This window comes from Cibotium barometz, chromosome 49, assembly GCF_041138505.1.
Source record: "Cibotium barometz isolate CiBa-2024 chromosome 49, ASM4113850v1, whole genome shotgun sequence".
In the NCBI taxonomy this organism is placed as follows: domain Eukaryota; kingdom Viridiplantae; phylum Streptophyta; class Polypodiopsida; order Cyatheales; family Cibotiaceae; genus Cibotium; species Cibotium barometz.
Window position 1 is genome coordinate 40,513,719 of NC_141094.1, and position 12,078 is coordinate 40,525,796.

Below are 12,078 nucleotides of genomic sequence, written 5' to 3' on the forward strand. Positions count from 1 at the left end.
GTATTCCCCTATATTACTCCATGTAGTTGCTCCTTCCCTCCTGTATCGTCCATAAACAGGGAAAGAAAAACCCGCATCATATCAACCATCTCCCAATGAAGTAAGGCATTCATGCCTTATGCCATAGCATATACTGAAGTCAAAAAACCGCCTTGAATCACACATACCAGCTAGCATGTATCCGTGCTTATTCTGTATGCATAAGAAGATTAAAAACAATGCTACAAACAATGAATAACTGCTACCACTAGGAAATATCCATCTCCCTCTCAGATAACTAAATGCCTCCTCTTCGATCAAAGATGAAACACCGTGACATCCACTTCTCAACTGAAAGTCCTCCTAGATCTTAAGGCCAAAGCACAAACAGAAGCATCGAACTCATACTGATAGCACCACACATCTCTGCTACACCTGCAGGATCAAAAGGTTTGCTGGACTGTTCCGTGTGCATCATCACAGCTCCTAGAATAATGAAACAGGTTGTCAACCCAAAGAAAATGTATTGTCTCCTACAACCACCCTCCTGTACTTCTCTGGATCCACATCCAAGTATGTCATAATAAGCATCAAATGCAACTCCTTCTCACAAGCAAAAACTGCATCCCTCTTTGCATTCAAGAATTCATTTGCATCATCACCATGCATGTCCACATCAAAGTAGGCAATAGATTCTCCCGCAAAGGCATCACAAGTCTCAAACACTGCATAAAAAACTAAAAATATGTCATAGCCCTGTAGAAGACCATCTGGAACCATGAAGAAGTCCAAAGCATCTCACGATTGCATCATATCCCCTAGTAGTCTCAAAACCCGCATCACTCTGCTACCTGCTCCACTACATAGGCTTAGAGGCAAGCCATCCCCCTTGTTTTCATGTGCATCTGTTAGAAACTAAACGCAGCCCTCCATACTGTCAAAATGATTGGCATGCAAGGAAAACACACCCAAATCATAAACATAGGCATCCACTACACCAACAGGAGCTCCCAGCCACCAAACATAACACCAAAGGTACCAAACACCGTAGCCAAGAACAATACAAATCACTGCAACATGAGGTAGATCCAAACATAGCAACCATAGCACCCATCTACAACCGAGAGCACTTAAAAACTTGTTAAGAAGACACCTAGAAACTTGTGTAACCACATGCACAACATCTGGAGATTCTAACGATGCTCATCAGCCACCTTGTCAGCTGAAAGAGTAGATGACTCCACCAAGTTCACATCCCAACGCTCCTCAATGTCGCCACAAACAGAAACAATTTAGCGGCTCCTCACCGGCCAAAAGCTCACCAACAAAACCTCCAAAAACTGAAACAGGGACCACTAAACATGGGCTAGGAATCACATTTTCCACCATCAAACTGACATCATTGTCTAGAGCATTCACATCCTCAATAGCATTCAGAACCATAGAGCTATCCTTCTGCAACTCTTCCGAAACTACATCACCACACAGGTTCACAAACACCATCATCCAAGCCACTTGTCTCTTTGGTCAGCTCCAAGAACATAGCAGTTTCCTCAAGGATCTCCCCACCTTGCAAAGTAGACTCCACCATGTCCAAGTTGGCACAACTTTCCAAAGAAACAAAGCACATATTGTTGAAGCAAACCTTGGACATAGATTACCAATAAGTAGGAGTGGTCCAAATCACCAAATATTGCTACCAAATGATTCCACATCAACACAAATTTGTCTCCATAGTCCTCAAGGGTCTCTTGGTCTTCTTGTTTCACATCTTTAAACACACCCATAATCTTTGTTGCCTTTGTGCGAAGCCGAACTCGTCCACTAGTGCTTGTTGAAGAAGTCCCCAATCTCCTCGAATGCTCTCGTCTTACCTTTGATACCAATCTCTTGCATAATCTCGTAGCCCTCAACTTGCATAAGTAGACTTTTCATGGTCGTCACTGATCCCACTTCGCCAAAAGTATTGTGTAGCACAAAAGATCCACTCACTGATGTTCTCATCCTCTCGCTCGTGGAATAAGAAACGATTTGAAGAAGACGCAATATGTATAGTTGCTTTTAAGAAATATCTAGCAGCAGCCTTGTAAACTGACGCAGTGGAGAACTCCTCACTGGGCCACCAAAATGAAAGCAGGAAAGGGAACCAAACCTCTATAGCGTCCTCTACTCCCTTATTGAAAGGCAGCCACCTTGATAAGACACACACACACTCAAAGCAAGAACAAACACCAATAATTCCCTGACGTAATAGACAATATGCAAGGAAGGGGAAAGGATATCTAAAGAAGAGAAATGAATGAAAGGACTCAATTTAATGTGCAAAAGATTGGATTAGGCTCTTAATGGGTTAGGCTCTACACCCAACATTAACCACGCTCTTAACCTTCCAATGGTCACTCACTCAACATGAATAAAACTCTCTCTCACTCTCCCTCTAGCATAAAAAACCCACTTGTTTGGACAAATTTGTGGCGAGAAATAACAAGGAGAATATCCTTTAAGAGCAAAGAAGTACAAAAAGATTTTTTTGATAAGAAAATCTATAAAGAGCTTTCTCCTTCTTCCCTACTATCCACTATGCAGCAAAACATATATGAATCTTTACAACTTGTGATGAGCATGTACAACAAGACATCCGCAATGGTTGAATGGACTCCACTAGCAAAGAGATCTCATCTTCATTGGAATACAAGTTCTCCGGCATCAAAAACACTTGGATTCTACGGTTAATACATCCACAAATATCATAGTGCAACTGGGCTCCCTTCCTACAAGTGATGTCAAGCTCAATTCTCTCTCCTTCCTTGGTGAGGCACATGATGATTTTATAGAGTTTTGGAGTTGCTCTCTTCCTCTCCTTTCCTTGCCAAAAAGGAATGGTGCATGTCCTCTTAGTGCCAACCATGCTTCTTTTAGGCTCAAAATGGCTTCCTTTATTTGGAAAAAAAAAAACTTATTTTTAGGGAAAGAAACTCTCTTTTTAGAGGGCGGTGACGAGAAGAGAGAAGGCCCTAAATCCTTTCGAAAATAGGGCGTGGGTGACCGGATATAGACAGCTAACGGGCGGTGCAAACAATCACAAGAAGGGACAGCCACACCATGCACTACCAGCCATGGGCCCCCGAAAAGTGCGAACCATCCACACCAAAGGAAGCGCCCAAGCGGTGGGCACCAAAGACCACAAGCTCAAGAGCTACACAAGCTGGTGATGTAAAGAGAGAGAGCACAAAAAGTGCCCCATAAAGGCTCCATACTTTACCAAAAAGCCGACATGTGGGATAAAAAGCGTGAACCCCAAAGCACACGTTTCCTCCAAAAAAAGACTTTTGTTCCCCACTTAAACCTTATGCAAAAAAACTAATCCTAAGCTTATTCCAAAGCATAAAATGTGTTGGGGTAAAGGCATTATGTCCACCCTTATAGTGTGTACAAGCCCATAAGTTATAGTACATAGTACACTTAGTACTTTTAATGTACTAAGTGCACTATGTGTACTAGTGCAAATATACATGTGTGATAGGGGAGTCACACACTCAATTCTCATGAGTTGACTTATCCCCACAACTCTCTCTCTCTCTCTCTCCCTTCTCTCTGTGTATGTCTCCCACATGAAACCCTAATTCTTCTCTCTCATGTATGCCATGGTTGCTACTAGGCCGGACATTGCATTTGCAGTGGGAGTGGTTTCTAGATACATGGCCAAACCTGGCAAGAAGCATTGGGAAGCAGTGAAAGGTGTCATGAGATACCTGAAAGGCACACAGGATATGTGCATATGCTTTGGCAAACAGGATGCATTAGTGCATGGTTACACAGATTCGGATTATGCCGGTCATCTAGATAATCGGAAGTCTACTACCGGTTATGTGTTTACATTCACAGGAGGTGCTGTGTCATGGATATCCAGGATGCAGAAGTGCACTGCCTTATCTACTACAGAGGCCGAGTATATTGCAGCCACAGAGGCTTGCAAGGAGGCATTATGGCTATCTCGGTTAGTGGTTGATTTGGGTTATACAGGGTTCTTTGCCAACTGGATGGCACTCTGACTGTCACAATGCAACAATGGAATATCAATTGATGATTGTACCTGTACCTGCTCAATTGATGATTGTACCTGCTCAATTGCAAATCCCAAAAAAAAATTGAAGCATGTACCTCTGAAATTTCTGATTAATGCTGCAAGAAAAGGGGGGGTCGTGCTGATGTTGCTGCAGAAAAAATTGTGCTGATTAAGGACTCCTCACGCGTGAGTATCCTCAAGGGTGCTATAGAAGACTGCTGCGAGCGCTGCCCCTTGGTGTCTTTGCAGGCCGTGAAGCGCAGGTAAATCAGCCGCCATGTGCAGGGCAAGACCCACAGGCTAGTACAGGTGGCATCTCATTGCAAGGCGCAGCAACGCACACCACAAGGCGGATAAGCGCATGCAGTTGATGGCGCATGCGAGGTAGGCGCATTTGATGCTTTGGGCAATTTGTTGATGCCTGTCAAGCACTCAATGTGCCTATAAATCAAGGGGCTTTTATGTATTGGATGTATATGTGGCCAGGGGGAAGCACTGTGAAGACTCTGGATGCCTTCATGTGCATTAATGTACCATGTATGATCAGAAATTGATCTTAAATCAAGGGGCTTTTCAAGATTTTATGCTTGTTGAGCTTGGCAAAGCAGCAGGCAAGACTTTTATGCCTTGAATCCTCAGAAATCAGCTTGCAGTCAAGGGGCTTTTGCCCAATTTCTGTTCGGGACTGTTGTATGCAGTGGTGGGGACTGTAAAAGTCTGATTTTCACTCATTTGGACAGCCAGGAGAGCATTTATTGCTGTACTTGCTGGTACAGATTTGGTACAACTTTGTGCAAGTTTTGGCATGGCTGCACATTGATTTGAGTGAAGAAAAGGCTCATTTTCAGCTGCTATACTTGCCGGTACAGATTTGGTACATCATTGGTGAGCACTTGATACTGTTGTACAGTACTTTGGAAGGGGAACAGAGCACATTTAAGGTGCTGTCCTAAATCTGCAGCAACCAGATTTTGGTGATTTTATCACATACAGTGGGAGTAGAGTTGCATTTGTGCTTCCGCAATGGGAGATAAACTTTGGGAGAACGACTGTGAGCACTTTGTGTGCTTTTGGTGCAGTGTTTGGACATTTTGCAGGGAGTCAGGCATTGACAGGTTGCATATTGCTATGGCAACCACAGGTGAGAGCTCTTCATTGCTTCACATCAAGAAGCTTGAAGGCTCACATAACTATGATATTTGGCAAACCCAGTGCTATAATGTGTTGCTCCAGAAGAAGCAGCACAAGCCTATCAAAGAAAGGGGTGTGATGCCCGCTTCTCTTACTGCTGAAGAGTGGGAAGATATGGATGAGCTGGCAAGATCTACTATCATGTTGTCTGTGTCAGACTCTTTACTTTTCAGCATTCGTGAAGAGAAGCTTGGGGAATGTGGCAAAGATTGCAGGACTTGTATGCCCAGCAAAGTGCCTCAAGCAAAGTGTATTGGTTGAAGAAACTCATAGGTCTTCAAATGAAGGAAGGGGCGTCTATGGCAACCCATCTAAATGAGTTTAATGGTATTGTCAGCCAGGTTATTAATCAAAAGTTGGCAATGGACGATGAGTTCAAAGCCACTTTTCTCTTATAAACTTTGCCAGAGAGTTGGGACACATTCAGGACAGCCACTAGCAATTCAAATGCTATGCTGTCATATGCAAATGTTGAGGGTGCTCTCCTTCAAGAGGAGATGAACAGGAAAAACAACTCTGTTGGAAAGTCCAATGCAATGAATGCACGTGGGAGATCCCAGCAAAGGGGTAAAAGCCAAGAACGGGGAAGGAGCAAGTCCCGCTCCAAAAAGGACTTGGAATGCCATTATTGTGGCAAGAAGGGACACATCAAAAAGCAATGCTACAAATGGAAGAATGATCAAAAGGAAAAGGGCAAAGGAAAGGACAAAGACAAAGATGAAGCCAAAGATGCAAAGCCAAAGGGCAAAAGTGGAGTCGAGATTGAAGAAGTCAATGTGTCACATGCAGGTGACAGTGAGGATGAGGTCCTATTCACGTCTTCACTTGATGCCCATTCACTTCTTACAAGAGATGGTCATGGTATGCACTCATGGATCATTGATTCAGGTGCCTCCTTTCATGTCACAGGTTGCAGAGACTTGTTTGTCAGGTATACTGCTGGCAATGAAGGAGTAGTTTATTTGGGTGACAACCATGCATGCAAGATTCTTAGCAGAGGTGATGTGAGGCTTGTGTTTTCAAATGGCTCACAGCTTATGCTCCATGATGTCAGGCATGTGTCTGAGATCAAGAAGAACCTGCTTTCTACTGGACAGCTTGATGATGCTGATTATGTTACCACATTTGGTCGTGGAAAGTGGAAGATTAGTAAGGGCTCACTGGTTGTCGCCAAAGGCTCTAAGGTGGACACTCTTTATTTCATGCATGCTGGTGTTTGTCACCATGCTAATGTAAATGCAACCGAGCTGCCGGAAATCTCTATGTGGCATAGCCGGTTGGGACACATGAGTGTCAAAGGAATGGAGCAATTGTCTCGTTTTGGTTACTTGCCTTCTCTAAAGTTCTCAAGTTTTCAGTTTTGTGAGCATTGTATATATGGTAGGCAACTACAGTGCCCCCACAAAAAAGCTCTTGGACAGAAAGATGCTCAGTTAGAGCTTGTGCATACAGATGTATGTGAGATGCCTCGGCTTTCTGTGGGAGGGGCAAAATATTTTGTGTCTTTTATTGATGATGCCACACGCAAGGTGTGGGTTTATCCTCTTCGTTTGAAGAGTGATACATTCTCAGTGTTTGAGAAGTTTGTTGCTCATGTTGAGAATCAAACTGGCAAAACACTGAAGGCTTTGCGTTCCGACAATGGTGGAGAGTATATGTCCAAACAGTTTCAGGACTTTTGTGATGCTAAAGGCATCAAGAGGGAGCTCTCTACTCCTTATGATCCTCCACAAAACGGAACAGCAGAGAGGATGAACAGGACCATTCAGGAGAAGGTCCGTTCTATGTTGTCACATGCTGCATTACCTCATGGTTTTTGGGCTGAAGCTGTTATGACAGCCGTTCATCTTATAAACAGGTCACCTAACATGAGGCTTGGTGGGAAAGTGCCAGAGGAAGTATGGACAGGGAAGCCTCCGTCATACAAGCACTTGAGAGTGTTTGGTTGCGTTGCGTACGTGCACATACGCAGGGAAATGCGCACCAAACTTGATCCTAAGTCTCACAAATGCATATTTCTAGGATATGGTGACAGAGGTGAAATGGGGTATAGACTTTGGGATCCAATGAATAGAAAGATTATACGCAGCAATGATGTCATTTTTTATGAAACATGCATGTATAAGGAGCCTACAAGGCAACAAGAGCCTGGCAGAGTCATCTTTGATGATGATGGACATCATGGACAACAACCAAGGGCTGTAAATCAGCCATTACAGCAGCAAAACCAGCCCTTAAATGGTGCTGAAAATGGTCCAAATGGACAACCAGAGATGGCAGAAGATATTCCTATGGATATACCACAGTTAGAGGAGATACCGGGCATGATTTTTCAGCCTTATGACATGGAACAAAAGCCACCAATAGGTGATATGCAGGCTGGACAGCAACCTGCAAATGATGGTCATTGGGTACGGAGGTCCACAAGACCCTCCAGAGCCCCTGATAGGTTTGTTCCAGGGGTTGACTACTTGATGCTCACTGACTGTGGGGAGCCCTCATGTTATAAGGAGGCTTTACAGAGGGCAGACAAGGCTCTTTGGGAGCGTGCCATGAAGTCAGAGATGGATTCTCTGCACAAAAATGGAACATGGAAGTTGGTGCATTTATTTGCCTACAGGCAAGAAGGTTTTGCCATGCAAGTGGGTTTACAGGCTCAAAGTTGCACCTATGCAAAGCCAAGATACAAAGCCAGGTTAGTGGCTAAGGGCTTCAAGCAGGAATATGGTGTGGACTTTGATGAGATCTTCTCTCCAGTGGTGGTCAAAATGACCACACTTAGAGCTGTATTAGCTTTGGTTGCTCATGATGATCTGGATTTGATTCAGATGGATGTGAAGATTGCTTTTCTTCACGGTGATCTCCATGAGGAGATATATATGCAACAGCCAGAGGGTTATGCAGCAGTGAATGAAAAGGAGAAGCTTGTATGCAAGCTGAAAAAGAGTCTTTATGGGCTCAAACAGGCACCAAGGGAATGGTATCATAAATTTGATACATTCATGAAATCCCAGGATTTCAGGAGAAGTGACATAGATCACTGCTTATACACCAAGAAAGCTTTGGATGGCAGTCTATTGATCCTCATCTTGTATGAGTTGATTGCCGGGAAATCTCGTAAAGAGATGGATGCCTTGAAGAAGAGGCTGCATCAAACCTTTGATATGAAGGATTTGGGTGATGCAAATCACATTTTGGGTATGCGGATACTTCAGGACAGAAATCACATTTTGGGTATGCGGATACTTCAGGACAGAAATCAGCATGTGTTGTATTTGTCTCAGAAGGAATACATTGGCAAAGTTTTGCAGAGGTTCAATATGGACGGGGGGAAGAAGACTAGTACTCCTTTGCCTCCATATGTGAAACTCAGTGCTATGGACAGCCCACAGTCGGATAGTGACAGGGCTAATATGGCCAAGATTCCGTATGCTTCAGCTTGTGGCAGTCTCATGTATGCCATGGTTGCTACTAGGCCGGACATTGCATTTGCAGTGGGAGTGGTTTCTAGATACATGGCCAAACCTGGCAAGAAGCATTGGGAAGCAGTGAAAGGTGTCATGAGATACCTGAAGGGCACACAGGATATGTGCATATGCTTTGGCAAACAGGATGCATTAGTGCATGGTTACACGGATTCGGATTATGCCGGTCATCCAGATAACCGGAAGTCTACTACCGGTTATGTGTTTACATTCACAGGAGGTGCTGTGTCATGGATATCCAGGATGCAGAAGTGCACTGCCTTATCTACTACAGAGGCCGAGTATATTGCAGCCACAGAGGCTTGCAAGGAGGCATTATGGCTATCTCGGTTAGTGGTTGATTTGGGTTATACAGGGGATATTCCATTGTTGCATTGTGACAGTCAGAGTGCCATCCCGTTGGCAAAAGAACCCTGTCTTTCATGCAAAGAGAAGCATGTGGATGTGAAGTATCACTTCATTAGAGAGGTGATAGAGAACAAGCAAATTCAGCTTATTAAGATTCATACGGATGACAACCCGGCTGATCTGTTGACAAAGAGTTTGCCTCCAGAGCGATTTGCTCATTGCAGACACTTGATGGGCATTGGATGAGGCCAGTTTCAGCCTTGATATGGCCTTGTATATTATCATGTACATGCTGATTTTTCTTTTCCTTCATTTAAGGGCACTTTGCCTTTAAGTGGGAGGTTGTTGGGGTAAAGGCATTATGCCCACCCTTATAGTGTGTACAAGCCCATAAGTTATAGTACATAGTACACTTAGTACTTTGTACTAAGTGCACTATGTGTACTAGTGCAAATATACATGTGTGATAGGGGAGTCACACACTCAATTCTCATGAGTTGACTTATCCCCACAACTCTCTCTCTCTCTCTCTCTCCCTTCTCTCTGTGTATGTCTCCCACATGAAACCCTAATTCTTCTCTCCCATTCAAAATGGAGTTGCCTAATGTATATTTTGCCAATGTTTATTTTGAGAGTGCCAAAAACCATCAACTATTGCCGAGAAGGTGCATGTATTCCCCTATATTACTCCATGTAGCTGCTTCTTCCCTCCTGTGTAGGGTCCATAAAAAGGGAAACCAAAACCCCCATCAATATATAGGAATTCGATGGCGAGTTATATGCTGGTTGTTCAGCCCTTTTCTAACCCAAAAATATCATCCAAATGGTCATTAAACATTCTAATATGTATCCAACGTCTGTCCCATCCATTGGTGCACATCGTGAGCACCTCAGAGCCCCTATTGGGCTGTCAAAACTGCCCAAACAGACCTTATGCTCCCCCTAATCTTGCGTAAAAGGTGGCTGCAAGGGAAAAGCATATCCATGTGCAGCTTTATTTGGGCATGCACATGGCACCTGCAAAGCAGAGTGGACCAAAGTAGCTATGGAGCATGGTTGCATTCCATGCTTGTACTCAACCTGTGAACCGTACAGTACTTTGCGTTGATATGTGGGGGGAGACCTGCCTCTATAGCTCGTCCGAACACACCACCGTGAGGAGGGAACAACCACCTAGCACCACAACACTAGCAAAACACCAAATCAAGGTACCAATCCAGTGAGCTGATGTCCTCTTTCCTCCAGCTGACACAATCAAACACCTAAATACTCTCCAAACCCCTCAAAATGATACAGCTGACCTCTCAAGCAGTCCTCCCAAGTCTATCCTGACCTCCAATAGCTCTAATCTTCACTTAAGAGACTAAACTCTGAATCAGACAGCTGCTGCTGACCCCAGTCAGAATTATGTCCACCAAGCTTCCTCAAAGTTCCTCGAGCCTCAATTATCTTCAAAAACCTTTCCTCTGGACTCTACTGAGCCTGTCAGCACTCCCGTGCTCACCTCCTGCTGTCTCTGGAATCTGACTTAGCTGCCTCAGCCGATTCAACTAACGCACATCCGACTCAGGTCTCTTCATCCCAGTGTCCGCTGACACCTCCAATCCCTCATATTCCACCAAGACTCAACTCCACAAACTCAAGGCTGACAACAGGTGACTGTCTGTTGACCTTGGAATACCTTCAGCCCTCAACTAAATCCGACTGATTGTTGACTAACTGAAAATTTGACAGTCAGACCAAAACACCCACCGGCTTCTCACATGCTTTAAAATCTGTATATAAGATTGCTTCTTAAGAACAGTTTGGTTTTCTAAGTTGGTCTACTCTTGTATACCCCTCAAACTGACTCCTATTGAGCCTCAGCTAACCCAAACTGACACCTTGCTGACCTGAAACAGGCTGCAGCTGACCAACCAGCTCACAACCTATCAAACCAACTCCCAACTATACTCAGATTGTCAGCCCAGACTTCACAAGTGTCAAACAAGACAAGATCTATACTTCAACGACATCAGCTGACTAATCCAGACACACAGCTGACTCTAGTTGATCAACTTCTAACACTGTCAGACCCTGCTGACTCCAAAACAAAGCTATCTGACACAGACTTGATTCAGCAAACCTCAGATCTTTACTCATATATGAGTTCTCTGAGAAATCTTAAACCAAACAACATATACCAGAGCATAAACAACTCTTCAATCAAAACCATAAGAAACTTTTTGCATATAGGTGATAAAGAGCCTGTCTCAACAACCCTGAGACCTAGGGAGTAAACAGATTAGAGAGAACACCATGAAACCTAGAGACCTCCACACGATTATCCCCAACAAAACCTCTTTCAAATTTGTATCTTCAACTCGACAAAAAACCAGTAACAACAAAAGAATTGCAGCTATACCCTGCAGGCTTCCACCATCAAACTCCACAAAGAATTGTTGAGCAAAGCTTTGGACTGGTCCAAGTTTCAACAGAGATGCTATTTCCAGAGGTCCTAGGGCACCAACCTCCTACAAGACCCTCTATCACCTTAGCACCCTTTGCTCTGGGCAGACCCAAACCTCCTCAAGCGAATCCTGCGTCGTTTTCTTCCCAAAACAAAACAGTATTCAACAGCAAGCTACCACAGAGCTGCTTCACCAAAATGCCCCTTGGCTCTTTCACAACTCCTTTCTCTGCCAACAATGCTCTCGCACAATACAATTCTTCTCCACAATGCCTCCCTGCCAACTATGCGCTACTCTTCTGGCTCTCGAGCATCTACCCCTCCTATACTACGCATGCGAGAGATCTTTCGTCTTTTGGCTGGGGTGACAACAGCTGGTTCCATTATAGAAGGTGGCCACGCAACAGTCACCTATGTCCTAAGGTTTCTAACCATACTTGATGCGCTTATTCTTATTCCTGGGGTTGGGGTGGACACATTTATTGGTTTGGGCACAAAAAAACCCATCAGCGTACCGCACGCGTACCATGCACACATACAGTACGCTGTTCAAAATGCGC

General features: G+C 44.2%; 1 protein-coding gene across 2 annotated transcripts in view; it reads left to right on the forward strand.

The window, feature by feature from the left end:
* The window catches only part of LOC147610583 (protein CHROMATIN REMODELING 19-like), a 60,460-nt gene that overhangs the window by 45,994 nt on the left and 2,388 nt on the right, over nucleotides 1-12,078 (forward strand). The gene's annotated exons all lie outside the window — the stretch shown is intronic.